Source organism: Lipotes vexillifer, unplaced genomic scaffold, assembly GCF_000442215.2.
Source record: "Lipotes vexillifer unplaced genomic scaffold, Lipotes_vexillifer_v1.1 scaffold948, whole genome shotgun sequence".
Lineage (NCBI taxonomy): Eukaryota > Metazoa > Chordata > Mammalia > Artiodactyla > Lipotidae > Lipotes > Lipotes vexillifer.
Genome location: NW_006793764.1, coordinates 421,679 through 431,288, shown reverse-complemented (window position 1 = coordinate 431,288; position 9,610 = coordinate 421,679).

Genomic DNA, 9,610 nt, shown 5'->3' with positions numbered 1-9,610 from the left:
AACTGGAACAGATATTTGCACACCAATTTTCATAGAATTACTTGGAAGCCCAAAAGCAGAAGCAACCCAAGTGTCCATCAATGGATGAACAAATAAACAAAATGTGGTATGTACATACAATGGAATATCATTCGGCTTTGAAAAGGAAGGAAATCCTGTTAAATGATTCAACATGGATGAATCTTGAGGACATTATGCTAAGTGAAATCAGCCATTCATCAAAGACAAATATTGTATGATTCCACCTAATAAGAGTAGTCCCATTCAAAGCGACCAAAAGTGGAAGGGCGGTTGCCAGAGCCAGGGCAGGGAAAGAGGAGAAAGGGTAGGAAAAAGATTGGGAGAGACTTCCATTTTCTCAAAATAGGGTGAATTCAAGCAGCCATTCGCATGGGATTGTAGCCTCAGTGTTTCGCAGTCTCCTGTGTTCCTCCAACAGCAAAAGGAGGCTCTTCATAATCTGAAAATCCCCTAACGGTTGAAGATGACTTTAGGTGTGGCATTCAGGAAAGAAGTAACAAAATAATAGCAACAGGAGGAAAGGAACAACGGAGAAAATAACTGAAAAGGGAATAAAATTTGCAAAAGTAAAATTAGAAACCATTTCCTGAGTGGGAGGAGAAAATGAAGAATTCAGAATTTGTAAAAGAGACAGGTGACAGGGATTCCCCTGGTGGTCCAGTGGTAAGGACTCTGTGCTTCCACTGCAAGGGACATGGGTTCGATCCCTGGTCAGGGAACTAAGATCCCGCATGGCACAGCCAAAAAAAAAAAAAAAAAAAAAAATTGAGGAGTGACAGAACAGCTGAGCAAGAAAGGAAAACATTGTAGAGAAAAATGCTGGGACCTGGGGGTTCCAGCTGAGGAACTGAGTAGTTGGCTAGTCAATTTTTGGTTTAACGATGGAAAAACACCCTGTTTTCTATAGGTGGCAAGTATTTATTGCCTGAGTAGTAGTTCTGATGAAACACCCTGAAAATTACAATATTTGTAAGCAGATATTTTATAAGTAGAAGTCATGGGAGTACTGATAGAAATAAAAAAGCAGAAAGTCTTACCGTTCAGAGTCATATATTTTGGGATTCTTTTTAATAAAAAATTCTTATCTCTTTGGTGTCAGGAAGAACACCAGGGAATAAAATTATTTTGAAAAGAGGCTAGGTGAAGTACAATTCATATCCCCCCAAAAATGGGCAAAATAAGTAATTGTATCTGAATAAACTTTCATATCTAGTTGTTTGAGTAGTTGCTTAAGCCTTTCTTAAAATGCTTATTATTCAGGGGAAATTATTCAGCTGGGATTATCCTTACTTTTTATAACACTTTTCTTTCCTGGTATGTGGCTTTTAGCCAGTCCTCTGATTCTTAGAATGCTCCAAAAAAAAAGATGAATTAAGGAAAAGGAAAGAAATTCAAATAAGTCAATGGGGCTGCTTGGCAGTAGCGAACATAAAACATGTGATTAGGAAGAGGATGAAATGAACTAAAATCATGGCAACTGCTTTTTTCAATAGTACTTGCTATTTCTATCCTCCATTTCCATGGAAGAAATGGTATGATAAAAATAGCTAATATTAAAAAAAAAAAAAGCTAATATTCATCAAACTAAGCATATGATATACCAGGGCCAGTTTTAAGTGCTTTTATGTATTAACTCTTAATCTTCACAACAACCCTGTAAGGAAGGTACCCTGAAAGAGTCCATTGTTGAATTTTCAGGAATCTTGTGAGCCTATTAGCAGCTTGAAATCATCCATTGTGGGAATATTTATACCTTGGAAATCGACATATATTACAAATCAGGGCTTTTGAGGGGAGAGTGAGTTTTTAAACATTTTCTAGAGTACTACTGCTATCGTCCTTCTTTCACAGCTGGGAAAACTGGGCCCAGAAAAAGGTAAATTTTCCATGGTCATGCAACTAGTAGTTGCACCACTTGGGAGGACAAACTTTAACCATCGTACCAAACTGCTTATGATATGACTAAAATGCATTGGTTGGATTTACAAAGCCTAGGGCTCTAATTTGGAATCTTCCAGGATCCACTGTTTAAGCCGTCTTGAGTCTCAAGACATTTTCTAATAGAGATGTTACAATCTAAGAATGTTTCACATTTATCTCGGCTGTATCATAAATGAAATAGTTTATGTGAAAATGCAAAACAGTCCTTGATTATCCCCTCCCTCCCTTCCTCCCTCCCTCCCTCCTTTCTTCCTTCCAAAGTTTATGTCTTTGCAATTGGAGTAGAATGTTTGTAAATCTCTTAGGACTTTTGGCAGCATTTAAGGAGGACCACAGTGAATTTTCTCACTAATGCTCCTGTACTGCTTTCCTCATTATGTTAGAAAGCAGAACAGCTGTGCTGACAGTGGGTATTATCATCATCATCATTAATAAATATTTATTGAGTATGACCTTTGTGCTGAGCTCTGAGGACACAGAGAGGTAGAAGATATGGTCCTAGAGCTTGGCCAACAGGTGGCTCAAGTAACAAGTACAAATTGTTAAAAAGAGAGAAGAGAGTGACCACAGTGGGTGGGTCAGCTGGAGAACCCTTTTGCGGGGAGGAAATAGCACCTGGGCTAAAGGAAGCGTCAAAGGGAACATGGGTTATTATAGGCAGGAAGACTGGTTTGAAGGAAGGCACTGGGAAAATTACATTTCCGTGTGGAATAATGAGTGGTACCATTTGGCCTAAGGAAAGGTTCTATAATAGATGACAAGGCTGGAAAAGATGGATTAATCCTGAAACATGGATTCCCTGTTTAAGGAAGGGCCTTTGAGCTTGACTAAGGAGCCTGGACTTCATCTTTTGAACAATGGGGAATCACCCAAGGTTCTTAAGCATACAAAAGATGGGTAAAGTAGTGCCATGAATGAGATTAAAGTTAGCCAGGTGTGTAGAATGAACTGGTGGAGAAAATTACTGGAAACAGAGATAACAGTAAAACAATAATCTATAGCGAAAGCTTTTTCAATTTTTCAAGAAAAATCCTATGGAATAATTCGAATTGTAAGCAAGATACTACTAGAATTACAGACTGTGATTACAAGGGTACAAAAACATATACAATAGGAAAAACTAGGAAGAATGGCAACTTAATTCTAAGAGATTGGGTCCAGCTGGTGGAATTATGGGGTTTTTTTTTTTTTTTTTTTTTTTTTTTTTTTTTTTTTTTTTCTTCAATCAAATTTTTGCTAATGTGATCATAGTTTGTCATTACAAAAGCTGCGCTAAATTTAAAAAATTGAAAGAAAAAGAGGTGCTTGAAGAGGATAGTAATTTTAGATGAAATTATGACTTATGCTTTAGACTTAGTAAGAGAAAGGGAAACCACTCCGATGGCTTTGGGGCAGCTGGAGATAACGGGATAGAAATTTTGGGGAGCGGTCAACACTTGACACTGTTTTGTGAGCCATAGATGCTTCTGGCTACATCTCTAGCAACAGCTGTCTCTTCACCAGGGCCCTAACTGAGAGCCATGATGGTTTCAGATTTTATAAGAACACCCTGGTCTCTGGGCTCTGTTAATTCTGCCTCATCCCTTGTCTCCCCCAGTTTAGGGGTAATAGTGACTTCTTACTGTTGCTACTCTCAATTCATTATTTGACTTCTCAGCTCTCCCATTACCTATGTACCAATTTCCTGAATTAAATTCCTCGGTTTTCCTAGTTGGACCCTGACTGATACAATTCACTATGTACCTAAGTAGGTGTATATTGGGTCATGATATATAATACATTTCATACTGAGAGTAGTTGTTAAAGCACTTGGAAAGCCACAGTCTAGGAAAATAAATTTGACAGCATGCCGGCTAGTGCCGGGCTTATTTCTACAGTTGGGTTTTGATGGCTATTACTGATGTGAAGGACATGAACTAGGAGACGTTTTTTTTCTTTTAAAAAGGGAAACAATGTAGTATAGTAGAAGGTATCCTGACTGGGAGTGAGGAGACCAAGATTCTAATCTTTGCGGGTGGCCATGCGCAGGCCGTTCAATCATGTGTTCTAGTATATTATGCTTACTTTGTGCATGGAACCAGAGGTTCTGAGATTGGTATGTATTTTTTAAACCAGGGACTACTGTAAGAAGTTATAGAGTTAGCACTGGAAGTCAGACATTGGTATATAGTTTGTGACAGCTCATGTGACCAGTGATATTAGTGTTTGTAGGCTATTTGAAAGATTAGTCATTATTTATTGAATGATTAACATTAATGAATTGTTGATATTTAATTAATATTAAATAATGGTTAATTATTAATGATTATCTAGATCATTAAATTATGTTCTATTTATTTTCCTCAGTTGATGAGTAATTATTATGTTAGTATTAGAAATAATAGCTCAGCCTTCTGGTCTCAAGTTCTTAGGAAAATAATCAGCACTGATAGGGGCTATGGACCTGCAGAATATCAGGTAATGGTGGTTACAGTCATTATTGTCAGTAAATAAATCACAGCATAAAATGAGGTGTCACTTAAAGGCAAAAGCCCCTGACAGGTAGATATATTTTTTAAGCAGTTCGACAAAATATAGGAAAAGTGTGAAGTGTCAAGTTCTTTAACAGTCAGACATATCCCCAAACCCTAAGTCCTAAGTATTAAACAGACAAAAAATGTTGTCTGTTATGATGTTTTTTTATCAGCAAATCCCTTATTTTCTCCCATATTTAAGGAAAGTCTATTACCAAAAGGCCACTAATAGTCTTCAAAGTAGTAAAATTCCAGCAGACATCACAATGTCTCTGATAAGATAAGCAAATGAATATGCATGACCCCGACCAAATGTGAGTGTTCCCTTTATGTCCAACCCTCATTGAAGTCACTGACTGTTCATCTGAATTTATCTGAAGGGAAGATAAAGGCTTCCTGCCCAGCATTAAACCTTGCCCCATGCAAAATCCAGATGCTTAAAACCCTTTCACTAAACTTTTTATACTTGTTTTATATATTCATCACTTTCTGGCTGGTAATATCATTGAAAACTAAAATAAAGCCATATTGTTGTGGGATCTATTTTATCCCTACCTGTGGAGAGATCAACTTTTTTTCCCCCTCAAAGCAGATTATTTATCTCAAATTCTTTAAAGAGTCATCTAAGGTCATTTTAGTGGTTATTTCTGTTTTTACATGTTCCTGGCTTATTTTCCACTCCTGTCTTGAATTATATAGAACTTCAAATATAGGAAAGTGACTGAAATAAGAAAACAGAAGATTGTGCTTTTGTGTACTGAACTTGAAGTAAGAATCTGGTGGGTGACGTAATGCAGGTCAAGCTGGAAAACGGTTGCACACAAATAAAAGGCAGTGGATGGTAACTGAAAAGATAAGGCCTGTAGCAGCTGAAGGTGGTCTAAAAGTAAAAGGCTGCAATAAAATCTAATAAAACAGCATGTGAGATGGATACAGCATATTCTGCTACCGTGGCATTTGGTTGAGGGGCTTGGAGATGAGATACAGTGTCACGTTGGTACAGAATCACATTATCACTCAGAGAAACACAGTACCCATCAAAGGGAAGTAAGGACAATGGCCTGCCGAACAAAAGTTGAAGTATTTGAACAATTTATGACAATAACAAAATTTTAGACCATGGTTTCATGTTCTGATTCCTAATGTACAACTGCCCAGAGATGTGTCAAAGCCTCAAAGACATGTTGATGACAACATTTATAAAATCCTTTCTTGTCGAGTCAACAATATATAATGGAGTGTTATTGAGAAAATCCTTCAGAATGAAATTATCCTGGCTTTGGGCAGTTAGGATGCATTTGAATTATGTAGAGAAATATTGAGTTCTATAAAGTTTTTTTAAGGACAAACATGTTTGGACATATGAAATGTACACACTTAGTTTTATAAAAGTTATGAGAAAGATTAATTTCTTACCAGAAAAGTATTCTAGGTCATTGATGCTGCTGACGCCTCTGTATCAGTAATTCTTACCCCCTTTGAGAAAAATCCCTTTGAGAATCTGATGAAACGTATGGACTCTCTCCGTAGAAAGTGCACATTAGCGTGAGCATGAAATTTCGAACACAGTTTTCAAGGGATTCTCAAATGCTCTGAAGATCATTTATATTCCACCCTCCTGCTGCCCCATAATGGGTTAGAACTTTGCATTTATGACAAATTATTGGGCAGTCTTTACACGAGCAATGTAGATCAGTCTAAGTCTGGAGTTTTATCAAGTTGGGTTATCAAGTTGGGTTAAAAATTCTGACTTCATCATTTAGTCATCTCCAAGTTGTCTGATCACATTCTTCTTGCAGTTAAAAAAGTGGGGGGGGGGCCTCCCTGGTGGCTCAGTGGTTGAGAGTCCGCCTGCCGATGCAGGGGACGTGGGTTCGTGCCCCGGTCCGGAAAGATCCACATGCCCCGGAGTGGCTGGGTCCGTGAGCCATGGTCGCTGAGCCTGCGCGTCCAGAGCCTGTGCTCCGCAACGGGAGAGGCCACAACAGTGAGAGGCCCGCGTACCGAAGAAGAAGAAGAAAAAAAAAAAAGAGGGGGTGGGGGGGGAATAGATAGAGCATGAGTTATTTATATTTATTCATAATATGTTCAGTATTAATATATCAAGTGCATTAAAAAACACAAAATAGAAGCTATAACAGAATGAGAGTGAAATGATAGAAAAAATTTTAATATCTTGCTAATCATGATTCTGTCATAGAGTCACTAGCTAATATCTCAAGGCAAAATACATGCTTAGGTCAGAATTCATCATTATTTGTTTTTTTGTTTTGGTTTTTTTTTTTGCGGTACGCGGGCCTCCCACCGCCGCGGCCCCTCCCATCGCGGAGCACAGGCTCCGGACGCGCAAGCCCAGCGGCCATGGCCCACGGGCCCAGCCGCCCCGCGGCACGCGGGATCCCCCCGGACCGGGGCACGAACCCGAGCCCCCCGCATCGGCAGGCAGACTCCCAACCACTGCACCACCAGGGAAGCCCCAGAATTCATCATTATTGATGGCTAACATATATCTAAATTTCAAGTACTCTTGTATAACTGTGAATGTTTTGACCTATTTCTTGTCAGATCTACCTAGACTGTCACCGTTTTCACTTCTCAGTGTGGCTGGCAAAAAACTCTTAGAGGTTAAAGTGGCAGATTTGATCCTGATATGATCCTTGCATTATTGGATTTATCTCAGTCTTCAATTTCTTTGAAGGAATCTTTTTTTTTTTTTTTGCGGTACACGGGCCTCTCACTGTTGTGGCCTCTCCCGTTGCGGAGCACAGGCTCCGGACGCGCAGGCTCAGCGGCCATGGCTCACGGGCCCAGCCGCTCCGCAGCATGTGGGATCTTCCTGGACCAGGGCACGAACTCGTGTCCCCTGCATCGGCAGGCGGACTCTCAACCACTGCACCACCAGGGAAGCCCTCTTTGAAGGAATCTTTTAAAGCCGCTTGTTTTTCGAATATGAGGGTTGACTGGTTAAAACCAAATAACATAATCTGTGGAAACTGTAAACTTCAGGCAATGTCAAGGCCTTGAAAGCGAAAGCACCAGAGGGGGGTGCCACCGTCACCCTCTGCCTGTGGCCCTTCTCTTCTGTTAAGTATCCACAGATACAATATTTGGTATGTGACCAGTTTACTTGGGACCATGTAAAGGTGCTAGGGTAAATGAGTATAATAAACATTTACAAAGCTCTTTTTTTCTTTTTTGGTCATTACATTTTTTTAATCATTAGAGGAAAAAGATCATTAAAAGAAATCATTAAAGGAAAAAGAAAGAAAATTTCTAACGTTCTTCCCAAATCACAATAAATCGCCTTGCTCGCTCCACTTGGGAGAGGCCTGCCTTAGGCAAATTACTTACTGCCTCTCAGTTTCTTCATCTTTAAAATAGGGATAATACCACATATCTCATAGGTTTAAATGGATTAAATGGCATATGTAAAAGTATCTACACCAGCAGATACTAGCGTATGATTTAAGGAGAAATAAAAGGGAGCTGCTATTATGATTATTACTACTCTTATTTCACACTTGCCACGTATGTACTCATGTTATTGCTCATTTAAAAACCAAACAAAACCTCCTCTCAATGCTCTTTATATGATAGCAAGAGCTGTAGCTTCTCCTTACCTCCCGCCTACCCCCTCACCCCCAAAACAAAACAAAACAAACACCAAAACATATCAGCCTTTTCAGCTTAGAAAAATAACATAAAGATTCTGCACTTAGTAATCTTGTTCAGTAGCATAATTACCAATAGCTAAGAACTTAGCTAATTACCTGCTAAATTCTAGATGTTAGATCATTTTAATATATATCTCTCATTCTTTCATTCAACAACAAAAAATTTTTTTAAACAACATACAGTGTTCTAGGCATCTGGCTAATTGCTGAGGTTTCAAAGGTGAACTGAACTTGCTTTACACCCTCCAGGCACTAACCGTCTAGTGGAGGATACCAAACAAATAATTGCAGCAAAGTAACAAGTGCTATTATGGTACACACCGGTTGCTAAAGGAGCAGAGGAGGACTAGCGGTTTCCTTTGCCTGGGGAGGGCAGAGAGGGCAAGGAGGACCCCTGGAAGGTACCTGGGCTATAAGCTGAGTTTTGGAGGATGTGGGTTGGAAACTTGCATTTCATTGAGAGGGAAGTAATGTATCCAATATGGCCCTTTAGGAGCCAGCAGGTAAACCAGGTTTCCTGAGCTCAAGCGTATCGATCGATCGATAAGGCTGGCAGAGCTGTCCATGCACAGCCTTGGCTGATATGCTAAGAGGTCTGATATTTATCATAGAATGGACTGGGAATAGATAGAGGCTTTTAACCTAGAGAATGATATGATTCCAAAGAGAAGTGGGGTGGTGTTTTGAAGGACTGGTTGTGGAGAAACTAAATTTATTGACTGATGATTAGAAAAAAGGAGAGAGAGGAGTGTTTATTTCAGTAATAAATCGACTTGCTAATTCTAAACTCCTCACTCAATTAAATGTCGGTTGATTCACTTTGTCAAAGTTTAGTTCCCATTACCGTAGATCAAGTCCTCATTCCTTAAATGGTCTTACTTGCTCCTGTTTGAAGCTAGGCCACATTTCAGCCAGCATGAACAGTTTGCCGAGTGAAACTAGAAGTCTCCTGGCTTTGTGCATGGAATTTGGGGGGGGGGGTGGTTATTGTAGCTAGATGTCAATTTTCAAACCCCAAATTTATACAAGAGGTCAACCACAGCCGACTTACATAACAAGTGAACGCAGCCATACAGTCCTGAAAAAATGACTTCTCTCCCTTAATGCCAAACTAGAAAGAGAAAAGCAAGTTCAGAGAACCCATTATGACTCATCAAAGTCCAAGAGGAAAAGCTTCATGTGAACCTAGCATCCTGTGCAGCTTCCTGGAGTCTTTCTAGCCTCCAACCCTATTTGCTTTTGTGTGATTTTCTGCAAAACAAAAGAATCTGATCATTTATTTTCCTCCTTAATAGCTATTGTTAAATTTTGCTTTTCTTCGGAGATGAAACTCACACTATATGTCCTACAATCTTCTTTTTGTACTGAGTGAATGGCACTGCCTTTTCATTTCTCCTGAACGTAGGCTTTATTTTATAAAATTCCTACTTGCTGTGGTGCAAGCTACAAACAAGACGATTC